This window comes from Carassius auratus, chromosome 44 (assembly GCF_003368295.1).
Source record: "Carassius auratus strain Wakin chromosome 44, ASM336829v1, whole genome shotgun sequence".
NCBI classification, from domain to species: Eukaryota; Metazoa; Chordata; class Actinopteri; order Cypriniformes; family Cyprinidae; genus Carassius; species Carassius auratus.
In genome coordinates this window covers 12,724,833-12,742,294 of record NC_039286.1, presented here as the reverse complement: position 1 = coordinate 12,742,294, position 17,462 = coordinate 12,724,833, and the positions used below count along the sequence as shown (strand labels likewise).

At 39.7% G+C, this 17,462-nt stretch overlaps 1 long non-coding RNA gene across 1 annotated transcript; it reads left to right on the top strand.

Moving 5' to 3' along the window:
* The first annotated feature begins 1,242 nt into the window (after nucleotides 1–1,242).
* LOC113062011 (uncharacterized) lies at nucleotides 1,243–2,110 on the top strand. Its single transcript, XR_003278488.1, has 3 exons — nucleotides 1,243–1,292; nucleotides 1,857–1,923; nucleotides 2,050–2,110. It is a non-coding gene; the product is annotated as an uncharacterized LOC113062011 (long non-coding RNA).
* Nucleotides 2,111–17,462: the final 15,352 nt, after the last annotated feature.

Here is a 17,462-nt window from a genome sequence, read left to right as displayed (position 1 = left end):
CTATAATTAATACCTCTGTTTATTCTGAATTTTACTAGTAAGAAATTACTCGTTATCCTGTTTTTTATATCGACTATGCATTCCATTAGTTTTTCAAATTGGTGTGTTTCACCGGGCTGCGAAGAAATATAGAGCTGAGTATCATCAGCATAACAGTGACAGCTCACACCATGTTTCCTGATGATATCTCCCAGGGGTAACATATAAAGCGTGAAGAGTCCTCACTGTAAAAACTAAAGGTGCCTCAGGTATCCTTTGGTGTACTCCAGGAACCTTAAAATGTATTTTAAGTGCCTCAAAGCTCTTTTTCTCATAATAGGGTTCCTGGAAGAACCATTATAGTCTTTGCAGTTCGTGCAGGAACTCATGGGATCCTTGAAGCACTTTGTTCCCAGCTCTGAGGTTCTGGAGTCACCCTTTCATTACACTGAGACCTCAAGGTGCTCTGGAGGTTCCTGGAGGAACTCACATTTAAAAAAAGGGTTACTGCAAGCTCTGTTAACATTAAAGTGGTTCCTGGAAGATCTCACTTGTAAAAGCCAGCATCTGGAAGAACCCAGAGAAGTGACAAAAATTAAATGTAACTTATTATTATTATTATTTACTTTTTAGGAATGTGATGGAACAATTAGTTTAGTTTTGTGGCACTTGCATGTGAAAAAAAAAAAACCTAAAGGGTTTAACAAATCTTCACATTTGTTCTGTCAAAACATAAATAAATTCAATAACAAAAGCAAAAGGACATACAAAATCTTCAAAACAGACAGAATATCCAACTAAAATGTTACAATTATTTCTGAAAACACTTCTCAGCAATAGGGAATATATACAAGCAAACAGGCATCCAGTGGCTACACCATGTTTGTTATTATTATTTATTAATTTCCTCCAGACTTAAACTTAAATACTGCAATAACTAAAGATAGTTTTATTGAAATAGGCTAAATGTTAAATCATTTGAAGGAGGATAGTTTACCTTGAAACTTTAAAGCAAACATTAAAAATATTATTTAACTAAATATGACTAAACGCATTAATTTAATAAAAAAAAACTCTAATTATAACAATCGGTACAATAGTAATATTTAGATTTTTTTCCCCTAATGAAATAAGTTAAAATTATTCAGAAATAACTGTTCAGCCGTTGTCAAGAAGAAGAAAATTCATGAGGCTAGGCGTCCTTGCGCTCCTGCTGTTTGCTCACGTGCGCGCGCGTGCGCGTGGAAGAGCGATTTCAAATACAAAGAAGTAACGGCTCCTTTCCTCAAAGAAAGAAACAACCGCTGCGCAAGGTGAGTAAAGGCTCCGAAATAAATACACAGATTTATTATTTGTATACTGATTCATACACTGACACATTAAATATAAAATTAGTGAATATTTGAATGAAATGTTTGGTCAGTAGCCTAAACAAGGATTTGATTGTCCTGTAAGTGTAACAGCAGCAATCACATGGCATTTGTAATAACGTACATACATTGTTTATTTTGTATTTGCCTACATTATGTATTTTAACATTGTTATTATTAACCAATCATTATTGCATCATTATTTTTTTTATTTAATGCATTTTAAGCCATTTTAAAGTCTATTGATGGCTTAGGTCTGTTTTTATATGGATTTATTCACCCATAAATGTAAAAAGTGACCGGCTACAGTTTATTTATATATCAGTCACACTCCTGTTTAAAAGTGGACTGTTTTTTGCCCAAACTAAAGTGCAATATGAAATGTTATAGTGCTACTATTTAGACTTAAAGTATCCTGACATAATCACCATGACTGATAGTGATGGTACAATAGCCTTATATATAATGTCAGATGGGATGATTTTCTGTCTGTCTGTCCATCTGCAGCCATGAATCTGCTCATCCACATCACTGACCAGCAGACGACTGTCAACATCCGTGATGGGAAGGGACAGTGAGTTTCAGGACTTCTCTATCTCAGGTTGAATGATCGTGGGATTGTTCATCTGATTGTGTGTGTGTGTGTGTGTGTGTGTGTGTGTGTGTGTGTGTGTGTGTGTGTGTGTGTTCGTGTGTTCAGGACTCCTCTGATGTTGGTGGTTCTGGGTGGACTCTCTCACCCTCTCTCTCTCCCTCTCTATACAGGTATATACATTTTTTTAAGATTAAATATAGCAAAGTAAACAGTTAAAAAGAATTTGAACTGGACTTAAAGTGGAAGTAAACTGGGCAGGCATCAATGCAATAATGCAATTATTAAGAAATGAACTACTGTCATGATGGTTATTATATTTAAAATAAACACAATTATTTGAAATAATATAAAGGTAAAAATAACTGATTTACAGTGGAAGTAAACCAGGTGCGTTGACTGTTGATTTACTTATTTATAATTTTAATTTTATTTATACATTTATAGTTTTTATTTTGTTACAGAGTTGATTTTATTCTTTCTTATTTTTATTTGTAATCCATAGTATGCCACAAATGTTGTTTATAGACCTCTTCTGAACATGGATCTGTATGGTGTTTATTGAATATTTTATTTAGATATTTATTTGTAAATGTATTTTTAATTAATTAAAATAAAATTAATTAATTTGTTTGTTTGAACAAAATCTAAATTTAAAAATGAGTTTAAATGATTTCCTTTAGAATATATATATATATATATATATATATATATATATATATATATATATATATATACATACCTGTGTGTGTGTGTGTGTGTCAGACCAGCACTACAGTGTATTGTAGGGTAGATGTATTGTGTGCGTCCCACAAGACACAGCGTACAATGATCACATATAGCTCTTTACCCCAAATCACTGCTTGCAGCTGTGTTTTATATGCTTTTGACATTTTCGTTTTATTTTTTTATTTCTAATTTTAATTTTTACATTTTTTATTTCATTGAGGTTTTTGGTATATGAAATATTTCATTTATATTTTTATTTTTATATTTCCATTTCTTTTTCTATATATATATATATATATATATATAGAGAGAGAGAGAGAGAGAGAGAGAGAGAGAGAGAGAGAGAGAGAGAGATTTCGTAGTTAATAAACAACAACAACACTGGTTGACGTCATTCAATGTAGGGACTTCTTTACTGTGGCTCAAGGTGGCGCTAGAGTTTCCTTCATATCTTTGTGTCATTACAGCAGATGTGTTGTTATTGTTATGTGTATGTAATCATGTCCGATCTGATATTAATGTGAGGTGTTGATTGTGTTTGTCAGAGGTGCTGGTGAGCAGTGCTAAAGCTGATTTGACATTACAGGACGCTCACAGAAACACAGCTCTGCATCTGGCCTGCAGTAAGGTAGCAAACACACACTCACACACTGATTTACATCAAACATGACAGTATGACTTCTTCTGTACATCAGTGCAGCCCTGTGGCCAGACAAACTACAAAAACAAGCATGGAAAGAGAGCTCAATTCCTCCTCCTGCTCGTGGATAAAAAATAAAAAAACATCCTCAGTTTCAGTGATATTTCCTTCTCTCTGTGTCGTGTCTCAGTAAGGGACTGATGGTGGTCGTACAGGAGCTGCTGGGTAAAGGAGCCAGTGTCCTCGGCGTGGATGAGAACGGTGAGTCTTTAAAATCTCAACCTGCAGCGTCAAAGCAGAAATATTATATTATAGTTAACCAAAACTTTAACTAAAAATAGAAAAGCATGTTACTTGTAATAAACGTTAAGTAGAATAAAATATCACATTTTAAATATGCAAAGTATTTAAATATTCAAATATAAAAAATTCTTATTTAATTTAGATTGTTTTACTAAAATAAACGCTCTGTAGGTCCAGTGATGTCCTTCAGGTGGGCCAGCAGCAGTTTTTCAAATGACTTCATGACGTTAGAGCCACAGGCCTGTAGTCATTTAGTTCCGTTATTTTGGATTTCTTTGGGATGGGGATGATGATGGAGCGTTTGAAGCATGAAGGGACTTTACACAGCTCCATTGAACTGTTGATGATCTTCGTCGCACATGTTCGGTCTTTTTGAAGTGTAAAGTTATTTCATTTAATTTAAACTCTCATCTGACTGTTTTGTTACGATCTTGAATTTAGGTTGTAAATGAATTAGTCAGTCATCTATATAATTATATTATATAATATATAATTATTATGCTTTAGTTCGCCCAAAAATGAAATTTTGTCATTAATAACTTAATAACCCATATGCTGTTCAAAACATGTAAGACCTCCTTTTATCTTCGGAACACAGTTTAAGATATTTTAGATTTAGTCCGAGAGCTCTCAGTCCCTCCATTGAAGCTGTGTGTACGGTCTACTGTCCATGTCCAGAAAGGTAAGAAAAACATCATCAAAGTAGTCCATGTGACATCAGAGGGTCCGTTAGAATATTTTGAAGCATCGAAAATACATTTTGGTCCAAAAATAGCAAAAACTATGACTTTATTCCGCATTGTCTTCTCTTCCGTGTCTGTTGTGAGAGAGAGTTCAAATCAAAACAGCTGGATATCCGGTTCACGAACGAATCATTCAGTTCACCAAATCGAACTGAATCGTTTTAAATGGTTCGCATCTCTAATACGCATTAATCCACAAATGACTTAAGCTGTTAACTTTTTTAATGTGGCTGACACTCCCTCTGAGTTCAAACAAACCAATATCCCAGAGTAATGCATGCACTCAAACACTACACTGACTGAACTGCTGTGAAGAGAGAACTGAAGATGAACACCGAGCCGAGCCAGATAACGAACAATAGACTGACTCGTTCACGAGTGAAGAACCAGTTGCATTGGTGTTCGGATCACCAGTAGTTCTTTCAGACAGTTCGATTCAATAAACCGGTTGAAGAAAACGGTTCACCGGTTATTTTGCGCTCAACATTATTACGTAATTTGCGGTGGTTGCCCTTGATTAAAGCCTTCGGTTTACCCGCGCTCATAACACTAGCACAGAATCAGTTCAGAATCAATCACCAAAAGAATCAGTTCAGTTCAGACGCTCTGTGTGTCGGTCTGCTTCACGCTGAATCACACATGCGCAGTATCATCAGCTCCTCGGTTCTCGAATCGGACGTGTCTGACAGAAACGGTTCTTCACTCGTGAACGAGTCAATGTTTTGTTCGTTATCTGGCTCGGCTCGGTGTTCATCTTCAGTTCTCTCTTCACAGCAGTTCAGTCAGTGTACTGTTTGAGTGCATGCATTACTCCGGGGATATTGGTTTGTTTAAACTCAGAGGGAGTGTCAGCCACATTAAAAAAGTTAACAGCTTAAGTCATTTGTGGATTAATGCGTATTAGAGATGCGAACCGTTTAAAACGATTCAGTTCGATTTGGTGAACTGAATGATTCGTTCGCGAACCGGTTATACTGCTTTGATTTGAACTCTCTCTCACAACAGACACGGAAGAGAAGACAATGCTGAAGAAAGTCATCGTTTTTGCTATTTTTGGACCAAAATGTATTTTCGATGCTTCAAAATATTCCAACGGACCCTCTTATGTCACATGGACTACTTTGATGATGTTTTTCTTACCTTTCTGGACATGGACAGTATACCGTACACACAGCTTCAATGGAGGGACTGAGAGCTCTCGGAGTAAATCTAAAATATCTTAAACTGTGTTCCGAAGATAAAAGGAGGTCTTACATGTTTTGAACAGCATAACGGTGAGTTATTAATGACATCATTTTCATTTTTGGGCGAACTAACCCTTTAACATTAGACACAACAAATGAATAGGAAAATAAACTATATATATCAATATTCTTATGAAATATTAGATATTATTATGAAAATTAGACTTCTTGTTCAACATGCTGCCCAACAGCACTTTCATATGCAAATTAGGTACAGTGTATTGATAACATCGGGTTTAATAGGAAACCCAGTTTATGGAAATTTTACACAGATATTGCATAAAGTAAAATGGTATATCAAATCATTTTGTTATATATTTTATAATATAGCTGAAAATCATCCTTAAATCCTGAAACCTAAAAATCGATTGGTGATTTTAATAAAAAATAATTGTATTTTATTTTTTAGAAATACTGAGCCTTGGTGCACATAGCATATAAATAAAATATAGTTTATCAAAAATGTTATTTTCCCGTTTTTTTTTTTTTCTTTTGCTCTAAACAATGTAATGACATGACAAAATGCTCAATTCACTTTTTTTCAGGAGGATATACACTTAAAGTAACACTACAATAATGAGAGGTAAGGCTCATCCTATTTAGCTGGACCTATTTTAGCATTTACAAGTCTATGTATGTACAACTAACATAGAGCCAAGTTGTTACTTGTATCTCTTGTTGACTCCAGTTTGGTAATAAACTGGACACAGATTTACAGTAACAGGGATTTAAATTAATCTAATAGTCAATAATATCAGAGAAAATCAGGATGAATTCAGATGTAGCAACTTATTCGTCCGGTAAAATGTATTATGCCAGGTGCATAATCATTTCAAAGATAATTAACACAAGACATCAAATTCTCAAAGACAAATTTAAGAATAAAGGATGCATACCTTACTTCAGAGAATGCATGGGTCGCACCCTGGGCTGTTTATTTCTATCTCCTAAGATAAAATACAGTTGTATGTTCCTCTTAATGTATTTGCATGCATTTGTATAAACATATTTATAACAAACAAAAGCACATTGTTATTAATAGGCTTCCAGGACACATTGCGTCACTCGTAAACCACGATTCTTATGGTTGGCGTGAGTTCCATTTGCACACATAATACATAATGCATCCTTTTTTAAAAGATGATTTACATTAGCTCTTTCCTCTCAATATGTTTGCATGCATTTGTATAAAAATAGTATTGGCTTTTATGCAACAACAGCATTAAACAGAAGAGAGAAATATATACAGAACCTCTACAGGAAAAAAATGAATTCAAATCTGCATGGAAAGTTTCAAAATAAATAAGTACTAAAATAAAATAAAATATCTATAAATATAAAATGAAAAAAGATAACATTATATCACATTTTCTTGTTTTTAATTAACCTATGAGATTTAAGAAATGTAGAAAAGTGGGCTGCGAATTACTGAAAAGTAATTTCCTAAAGTATAAGTTTTATTTTTGTAGTAAAAGAACAATCAAGGTGCTTACCTATGTTAAAGAGATAGTTCACCCAAAAAGGAAAATTATGTCATTAATGACTCGCGTCGTTCCAAACCCGTGAGACCTCGGTTCATCTTCAGAACACAGTTTAATTTATTTTAGATTTAGTCAGAGAGCTCTCAGTCCCTCCATTGAAGCTGTGTGTACGGTCTACTGCACATTTCCAGAAAGGTAAGAAAAACATCATCAAAGTAGTCCATGTGACATCAGAGGGTCCGTTGGAATTTTTTGAAGCATCGAAAATACATTTTGGTCCAAAAATAGCAAAAACGACGACTTTATTCAGCATTGTCTTCTCTTCCGTGTCTGTTGTGAGAGAGAGTTCAAAACAAAGCAGTTTTTGATAAAAAGCAGTTTTTGCAATTTTATCACGGTTTATAAAATCGAAGAAATCATTTGAGAAGCTTCTCAGTGAAGTACGGCTCTGTATAAATGTTGTTCAATCTGAGAGCATGTGAAAATACAATATTTAATGGCATGTTTTTACTCCAAATTGACTTCATTCTTTTTTCTTGGTTTAGTCTTTGACTCTTTAGCAGAATTAATGAACAACCCAAAATCAATGAAACTCTGTGTGTTGACCTTCAAAAAATTGTATGGTTATTATCATTCCCCTGATATGCAAATTTTCTTCTTTCTGGCAAGTTTCACTTTGTCATAGATCTTCCAGATTAATAAACAACCCATGACTAACCAATTCGGCCGAACCTCAAGCTGATCCAAAACTTTACACCTTCTCAAATTTGCATGACTAATGAAGATTGTTTCCATCACTGAATAATTTTTTTTTATTTAAAGTGCAAAAAGGTGACTGCATCTCAGAATTTTATCCCCCCTCACAATTGTTTGTCACAAATCTTGCAATTCTGACATTTTTTTTCTCAGAACTTTGTGTTTGTGATACAGCAAAAAGTTTTAATAAAAATCACTATGTTTAATTTATACAGTGAAAACTATATATTTTTTTTATTTTAGATTTGATTATTTTATTCAGTTTCTGTAGTTTTACTTACTTCTGTGAGGCAGACCTACCTGATTTTTAGTTGTACCTGATCTTTGTTGTGTTGCATCCTATTGTTTGTAGCTTCTTTATTTTAATTTTATTACTGATTCTATAATTGTCTTCAGTAAGCTTTGGGAAGTTTTTACTTTGGCCTGTGTATATTAAGCTATATTATTTTGTTCAGTTATTATAAAAAATTCTAAAATATATAAAATATAAAATTTGTATCATAAATGAAAATAAATAAATAAAATAAATAGAATCTAAAATGTTGGTATAATAACAACCATATTTCCATATTGTGATATATATCATTATCAAGAAATAAAATTACTCATATGCCCACTGCTATATAAACATGCATATCCTTTTTAATAATTATTTATATATAAACACCCTTTCTTAAAGGATTAGTAAATTTCCAGAATTAAAAATCTGTCATTATTTGCTCACCCTCCACTTGTTTCAAACCTGTATGAGTTTCTTTCTTCTGTTGAACAAAGAGGAAGAAATTTTGAAAAATGTTGGGATCTGAACAGTTGATGGAAACCATTGACTTCCATAGTATTTTTTTTTTCTTTACTATGGAATCAATGGTGTCCATCAACAGTTCGGTTAACAACATTTTTCTAAATTTCTTCTCCTGTGTTCAACAGAAGAAAGAAACTCATACAGGTTTGAAACAAGTAACAAGTTTGAGTTTAAATTCTGGAAGTGAACTATTCCTTTGACCCGTTCTGCAGGTGGAAGGTTATTCAGAAATGTCAGCAAAGTCAGTAAACGTGTTTTAGCCTTTATTCTTCATAATTAATTATTCATCATTATTCTACATACAATCTTGGATATCTATCCAATCTATTTAAAGAGTGTGTAGATAGTTTTCAGAGCAGCAAATATAAGCAAAATCAGTAATCTGACAAACGCTGACATAGAAGTGCTAGAAACTTGTGCAGTCACTGTCACAGGTGCATCCTGTAGGTTTTAGCTGGTTAACAAACTGAGAGAGCTGATGTTCAGATCAGGTGGAAGAGTTTGAGAGCCGCGGTGGAGATGACCGTGTAGATCAGAAATCCAGGCAGCCCCATGATCCCCTTGTGTGAAAGAGACGCTGCAGCAGATTTGTTGTTGTAGGTTGTGGTGCTGGTTGTGGTGCTGTTTGTGCCATTGGTAAGGCCATAGCTTGCAACCATTACAGCCACTAGCAGTAGAAGTATTTGAGTTTTAGAAGCCATATTCAGGTCTCTCGCTATTTAAATGGGGAAAATAATTCAATTAAATTATAATGTTTCAACTTTTTAGATGCTTTATTCTATATTAATTCATTTAATACAGTCACCTAGAAAACAGAATCATATTTACCGTTTGCGATGGTTGATTGTTCTCTGTCGGTCGATTCTCTAGATGGATGTTAGTGTGAATGCCAGAGGTGAGCTTTGGCTTTTATTTGAATGTAATACATTAGATCAACACCCTTGCAAGAGGCGGAGACTGTGACATAACTGCAGGATGGAAGTGAATACATTTATTATTATTATTATTTGTATAATATCTTCCCCTTATAGGATAGTTCACCCAAAAATGAAAATTCTGTCTTCATTTACTCACCCTCATGTCCTTCCAAATCTATATGACATTTTCTTTCTTTTTTAGAAAACCAAAATATATATTTTCAAACTTTGGATCCCACTGACTTCCACTGTATTGACAACAATAACAACAACAACACGTTTTTCAAGATATCTTGTTTTGTGTTCCACAGGAAAAAAAAAGAAATTCATACAGTTCTGGAAACACATGAGGGTCAATAAAAGACACAACATTTATCAGTCACACTTGAATAATGTCAAATAATTTTTCTTGATTTTAAAAGCAACAGTAGTTTTTTTTTTTTTGTATCGTGTAAACAACGATTCTCATGGTTGGCGTGAGTTCCATCTGCACACATAATACATAATGCATCCTTTTTTAAAAGATGATTTACATTAGCTCTTTCCTCTCAATATGTTTGCATGCATTTGTATAAAAATAGTATTGGCTTTTATGCAACAACAGCATTAAACAGAAGAGAGAAATATATACAGAACCTCTACAGGAAAAAAATGAATTCAAATCTGCATGGAAAGTTTCAAAATAAATAAGTACTAAAATAAAATAAAATATCTATAAATATAAAATGAAAAAAGATAACATTATATCACATTTTCTTGTTTTTAATTAACCTATGAGATTTAAGAAATGTAGAAAAGTGGGCTGCGAATTACTGAAAAGTAATTTCCTAAAGTATAAGTTTTATTTTTGTAGTAAAAGAACAATCAAGGTGCTTACCTATGTTAAAGAGATAGTTCACCCAAAAAGGAAAATTATGTCATTAATGACTCGCGTCGTTCCAAACCTGTGAGACCTCGGTTCATCTTCTGAACACAGTTTAATTTATTTTAGATTTAGTCCGAGAGCTCTCAGTCCCTCCATTGAAGCTGTGTGTACGGTCTACTGCACATTTCCAGAAAGGTAAGAAAAACATCATCAAAGTAGTCCATGTGACATCAGAGGGTCCGTACATTTTGGTCCAAAAATAGCAAAAACTACGACTTTATTCAGCATTGTCTTCTCTTCTGTGTCTGTTGTGAGAGAGAGTTCAAAACAAAGCAGTTTTTGATAAAAAGCAGTTTTTGCAATTTTATCACGGTTTATAAAATCGAAGAAATCATTTGAGAAGCTTCTCAGTGAAGTACGGCTCTGTATAAATGTTGTTCAATCTGAGAGCATGTGAAAATACAATATTTAATGGCATGTTTTTACTCCAAATTGACTTCATTCTTTCTTCTTGGTTTAGTCTTTGACTCTTTAGCAGAATTAATGAACAACCAAAAATTAATGACACTCTGAGTGTTGACCTTCAAAAAATTGTATGGTTATTATCATTCCCCTGATATGCAAATTTTCTTCTTTCTGGCAAGTTTCACTTTGTCATAGATCTTCCAGATTAATAAACAACCCATGACTAACCAATTCGGCCGAACCTCAAGCTGATCCAAAACTTTACACCTTCTCAAATTTGCATGACTCTTGAAGATTGTTTCCATCACTGAATAATTTTTTTTTATTTAAAGTGGGATAAAAAGGTGACTGCATCTCAGAATTCTATCTCAGAATTTTATCCCCCCTCACAATTGTTTACATCTTGCAATTCTGACTTTTTTTTTCTCAGAACTTTGTGTTTGTGATACAGCAAAAAGTTTTAATAAAAATCACTTTAATTTATACAGTGAAAACTATACATTTTTTTTATTTTAGATTTGATTATTTTATTCAGTTTCTGTAGTTTTACTTACTTCTGTGAGGCAGACCTACCTGATTTTTAGTTGTACCTGATCTTTGTTGTGTTGCATCCTATTGTTTGTAGCTTCTTTATTTTTATTTTATTACTGATTCTATAATTGTCTTCAGTAAGCTTTGGGAAGTTTTTACTTTGGCCTGTGTATATTAAGCTATATTATTTTGTTCAGTTATTATAAAAAATTCTAAAATATATAAAATATAAAATTTGTATCATAAATGAAAAAAAAATAAAAAAAATAAATAGAATCTAAAATGTTGGTATACATACAGTTCTGGAAACACATGAGGGTCAATAAAAGACACAACATTTATCAGTCACACTTGAATAATGTCAAATAATTTTCTTGATTTTAAAAGCAACAGTAGTTTTTTTTTGTTTTTTTTTTCTTGTATTTAAAGAGTTTAAAATTGGTTGAATGATTCAGCTGGCAAGACCTAAAAATGCATGCAAAATTAGCTTTAAGCAAAGCCTCTTAAAGACGGATTAATCCATCAAATATGCAAATATGACTGTCGGGTCTCGGGGCTAATCACCTGCCTTTTTGGTGTGTGTGTGTGTTTATCACTTGTCAGCTCACCGTGTCTACCTGTTTGAGTTTTCCCCGCCCTCCTTGTTTCTGTGTTGTGAACCTTAATTGCTCGCCACCTGTTTTCTATGTTCTTCTAATTTTACACCTTTATCATTCCCTGTGTTTCTCTGCCTATTGTCAGACTGTTGTTACTCGTTTCAATAGCTCGGATCTTCTAGCTGTTCTTAGCACTCACCTTTGTCGTGTCTTGTCCTCAGGCTCCAGTGTGTTTAGCTGTTTTCTCTGCCCCCTGTTCCCCAGCGCAGAGCTCTTGGAAGCTTCAGTGTCATCCCTCCGGTCTCAGTGGTCGTACAAATAACTGTGGAACGTTACACATCGGTTTGATTCATCTGTTTCGACTATTCTTCCAGTCACTACGAGTAATCCTGTGAACGTGACTCATCTGATCTGCCTCCTCTGCTTTAAATAAAGCCTTGCGTAAACCCGCATCTGAATCCTGCCCATTTCTCCTGACATAACAGTCTGACCAGATCATGGATTCAGCGGGATCTGATCCACTCCGCTCGGCTCTCGTTCAGCAGGGAGTTTTGTTGGGACAGCATGCCACCCAGCTCGGCACCACCGCGCGGAAAGTGGACACTCTCACTGCCCGGGTCTCCGAGCTCATCGCACGGGTGGACGGTCTTCGGCGAGAGGCAACGAGCGGATCCGTTCTTCACACCGGTATGTTCCACGAGCCCGAACCTCATGCCAGCAATCCGCCGGTCTATGATGGCGATCCTAACGCCTGTCAAGCGTTCCTCTCCCAATGCTCGCTGGTGTTCGCTCTGCAGCCCCGGCGTTACGCAAAAGAAGAGGCCAAAGTTGCGTACGTACTTACACTTCTTTCGGGCCGTGCCCGCGAATGGGGGATTGCCGTATGGAGATCGCGGGCTTCCTGTTGTGCAACCTTCGCGGACTTCAGTCATGAGATGGCAAAATTATTTGATCGCTCAGCTCAGGGAGACGAGGCGGCGGCCCAGTTATCGCGTCTGACTCAGGGGAGGAGCTCTGTTACGGACTACGCCATCCAGTTCCAGACTTTAGCGGCGGCCTGTGGCTGGAATGAGAGCGCGCTGCGCGCCCGCTTTCTTGAGGGGTTGGATTTCGCCATTTCATACGAACTCGCGGCCATAGAGCTCCCGCGGGAATTGGATAACCTCATTAATCTCGCGCTCCGTATTGAGGGCCGTCTCAGCCGCCGCCGCAAGCAACGGCAAACTCCCGCCCCGTGGCGCCACCTAGAGTCCTCTTCAGCCAGTTCAGCCGACCGACAGCCCTCGGAGGAGGAGCCCATGCAGTTGGGTCGTTTACGGCTTACACCACAACAGAAGCAGGAGCGTCTGTCGTCGGGGGCGTGTCTATACTGCGGCGGGGGAGGTCACTTCGCTCTTCACTGTTCGTTAAAGGGCCAGGGGCCACCAGTGAGGCGGAGCGTCCTGGTGGGCACGGTTCTTAGTTCAAGCTCTCCTGCAGCACGGACTCAGCTGCCGTTCCAACTCTCCGTCCAGAGTCAATCTCACGCTGGACTCGCCCTTGTGGATTCAGGGGCTGAGGGGAACTTCCTCGATGCTGCTTCTGCCCAACGATGGAGAATACCACTTATCTCCTTAGTTAGTCCCGTATCAGCATGGTCATTAGCTGGCCGTCCCCTTACCACCATCACTCACATCACCCCCAAGTTAAACCTTCATATTGCTGATAGCCATAGCGAGCTGATTGAGTTGTTTATTATTGATTCTCCTAAGGCCCCTTTAATTCTGGGACACCCATGGCTGCACAAACACAATCCTCACATTGACTGGGTCAACAATTCCGTGTTAGCCTGGAGTCAGTCTTGTCACATGTCATGTTTGGGTGCTGTTTTTCCTCCTGTCTCTGTGTCTTGTCTTCCTCAGGAGGATCCCTCTGACCTGTCCGGTGTTCCTGCGGAGTACCATGATCTTCGGGCGGTCTTCAGTAAGGCCCGGGCCACCTCGCTACCCCCGCATCGCCCCTACGACTGTGCCATTGATCTTCTCCCGGGCTCTTCTCCGCCTAAGGGTCGTTTATATTCCCTTTCGGGTCCTGAAAGAGAGGCCATGGACAAATATATACGTGAGTCACTTCAAGCTGGGCTCATCCGCCATTCCTCCTCTCCCGCTGGTGCAGGTTTTTTCTTTGTTCAGAAGAAGGACGGCTCCCTGCGCCCCTGTATTGATTACAGAGGTTTGAATGACATTACTATTAAGAACAGGTACCCCCTACCTTTAATGTCTTCTGCTTTTGAGTTATTACAGGGAGCTCGCGTCTTCACCAAGTTAGACCTGCGCAACGCCTACCACTTGGTGCGCATTCGGGAGGGGGATGAGTGGAAGACGGCGTTTAACACTCCTTCGGGACACTACGAGTACTTGGTTCTTCCGTTTGGTCTTACCAATGCTCCAGCCGTTTTCCAGGGACTCGTCAACAGCGTGTTGGGTGACATGATCAATCAATTTGTCTTCGTGTATTTGGATGATATCTTGATTTTCTCCCCTTCTCTCCAATTACACACCCAGCATGTCCGACGGGTTCTCCAGCGCTTACTAGAAAATCAGTTGTTTGTCAAGGCGGAGAAGTGCGAATTCCACGCTGAGTCAGTTACGTTCCTTGGCCACATTATTTCCACGGAGGGGATCAAGCCAGATCCCGCTAAGATTGAAGCTGTCGCCCAGTGGCCGGTCCCTGACTCCCGGAAGGCTCTGCAGCGATTCCTGGGTTTTGCCAACTTCTACCGGCGATTCATCAGAAATTTTGGTCAGATCACTGCACCGCTCACAGCCTTAACCTCCACCAAGGTGTCCTTCAGATGGAACCGGGAGGCGCAGGTAGCCTTTGACATTTTAAAGTCCCGTTTTGTCTCTGCACCTGTTCTGTTGGTTCCAGATCCTGAGGCCCAGTTCATTGTGGAGGTTGATGCTTCGGACGTCGGGGTTGGCGCAGTTCTATCTCAGCGTTCCCTCCACGATGGGAAGCTCCACCCTTGTGCATTCTTCTCTCGTCGTCTCAGCCCTGCAGAACGTAACTACGACATCGGCAATAGAGAACTGTTGGCGGTACGATTGGCCTTGGGTGAGTGGCGTCACTGGTTGGAGGGGTCAGTGCAGCCCTTCTTGGTCTGGACGGATCACAAGAACCTGGAATACGTCCGTTCGGCCAAGAGGCTGAGCTCGCGCCAGGTCCGTTGGGCGCTCTTCTTTGCCAGGTTCAACTTCACCCTCTCGTACCGGCCGGGCTCTAAGAACACCAAACCTGATGCCCTCTCTCGTCTGTTCGATGCTCCAGGGGGGGAGGTTGCGGCCGAGGCCATCCTTCCTGAGGGGGTGGTGGTCGGGGCTCTTTCATGGGGTATCGAGCAGCGAGTTGAGGAGGCCGGTCGAGGGGTGCAGGTGCCAGGAGAGTGCCCGGCGGGCAGGTTGTCGGTGCCGGCTGCGCTGCGCTCTGAGGTCCTTGAGTGGGGTCACTCATCCAGGTTAGTCTGCCATCCAGGTATTCGGAGAACATTGTCTGCCATCCGACAGCGTTTCTGGTGGCCTACTATGGCCGCCGATGTTAGACAGTTTGTGTTGGCCTGCCCAACATGTGCCCAAAGTAAGCCGGTCAATCGTCCTCCTGATGGTCTGCTAACCCCTCTCCCTATCCCTTCCCGTCCTTGGTCACACATTGCCCTTGATTTCGTCTCTGGGCTTCCTCCGTCGAAGGGTAACTCTGTGGTTCTCACGGTGGTGGATCGCTTTTCCAAAGCTGTTCATTTTATCCCCCTGCCCAAGCTGCCCTCCGCCCGGGAGACCGCCCAACTGGTGGTGGACCACGTCTTCCGTCTCCATGGATTTCCGGTGGATGTGGTTTCTGATAGGGGTCCCCAGTTCGTCTCCCGGTTCTGGAGGGAATTTTGTAGACAGATTGGGGCCTCCGCAAGTCTGTCTTCAGGGTTTCATCCCCAGACCAATGGGCAGTGTGAGCGGGCCAACCAGTATCTAGGAAGAATGCTCCGCTGTCTAGCATCCAACAATCCGAGTTCCTGGTGCCAGCAGCTCTCATGGGCAGAATACGCTCATAACACACTTCCGGTGGCCGCGTCAGGTATGTCCCCTTTTGAGTGTTCTGTTGGTTATAACCCACCTTTGTTCCCCTCACAGGAATCCGACGCGGCGGTTCCATCCGCCCTGGCTTTCGTCCAGCGCTGCCGTCGCACCTGGGAGAAAGCCAGGAGGATTCTGATCCAAACCTCTGGCCGAACCAAGACCGCAGCTGATCGTCGCCGATCCTCTCCTCCTGCCTATGTGTGTGGTCAGCGGGTTTGGCTTTCTACCAAGGATCTGCCTCTCCGGGCGCCTTCTCGTAAGCTGGCACCCAGATTCATTGGGCCATTCCGCATCACCAAGGTGGTTAGTCCGGTGGCGATCAGGCTCAAGCTCCCTCCAACTTTTGGTCGGGTTCACCCGGTATTTCATGTTTCCAGGGTCAAGCCGGTGTTCTCTTCCCCCCTTAATCCTGCTTGTAGTCGGTCCACCCCCCCGCCCCCTCGTCTTTTGGATGGATCTCCCACCTATACGGTTAAGAGATTACTCGATGAGCGGCGCCGCGGCAGGGGGTTTCAGTATCTTGTGGACTGGGAGGGGTATGGCCCAGAGGAGAGGTGCTGGGTGCCGTCCCGGGACATTCTGGACCGCTCGTTGATTGAGGACTTCCGGCGACATCGAGGTAGGGCCCTTCCTAGAGCGTCAGGTGACGCTCCTGGGAGGGGGGGTACTGTCGGGTCTCGGGGCTAATCACCTGCCTTTTTGGTGTGTGTGTGTGTTTATCACTTGTCAGCTCACCGTGTCTACCTGTTTGAGTTTTCCCCGCCCTCCTTGTTTCTGTGTTGTGAACCTTAATTGCTCGCCACCTGTTTTCTATGTTCTTCTAATTTTACACCTTTATCATTCCCTGTGTTTCTCTGCCTATTGTCAGACTGTTGTTACTCGTTTCAATAGCTCTGATCTTCTAGCTGTTCTTAGCACTCACCTTTGTCGTGTCTTGTCCTCAGGCTCCAGTGTGTTTAGCTGTTTTCTCTGCCCCCTGTTCCCCAGCGCAGAGCTCTTGGAAGCTTCAGTGTCATCCCTCCGGTCTCAGTGGTCGTACAAATAACTGTGGAACGTTACTCATCGGTTTGATTCATCTGCTTCGACTATTCTTCCAGTCACTACGAGTAATCCTGTGAACGTGACTCATCTGATCTGCCTCCTCTGCTTTAAATAAAGCCTTGCGTAAACCCGCATCTGAATCCTGCCCATTTCTCCTGACAATGACGTGTCTGATACCTTGAAACAGCTTGACATCTGAAAAAAAACAAAACAGAGAATAAAAATATAATTGTATAATAATAAAATCAGGTTTACAATATTCAAAAGGATATTATGTAGTAAGGAAATATGTGAATGAC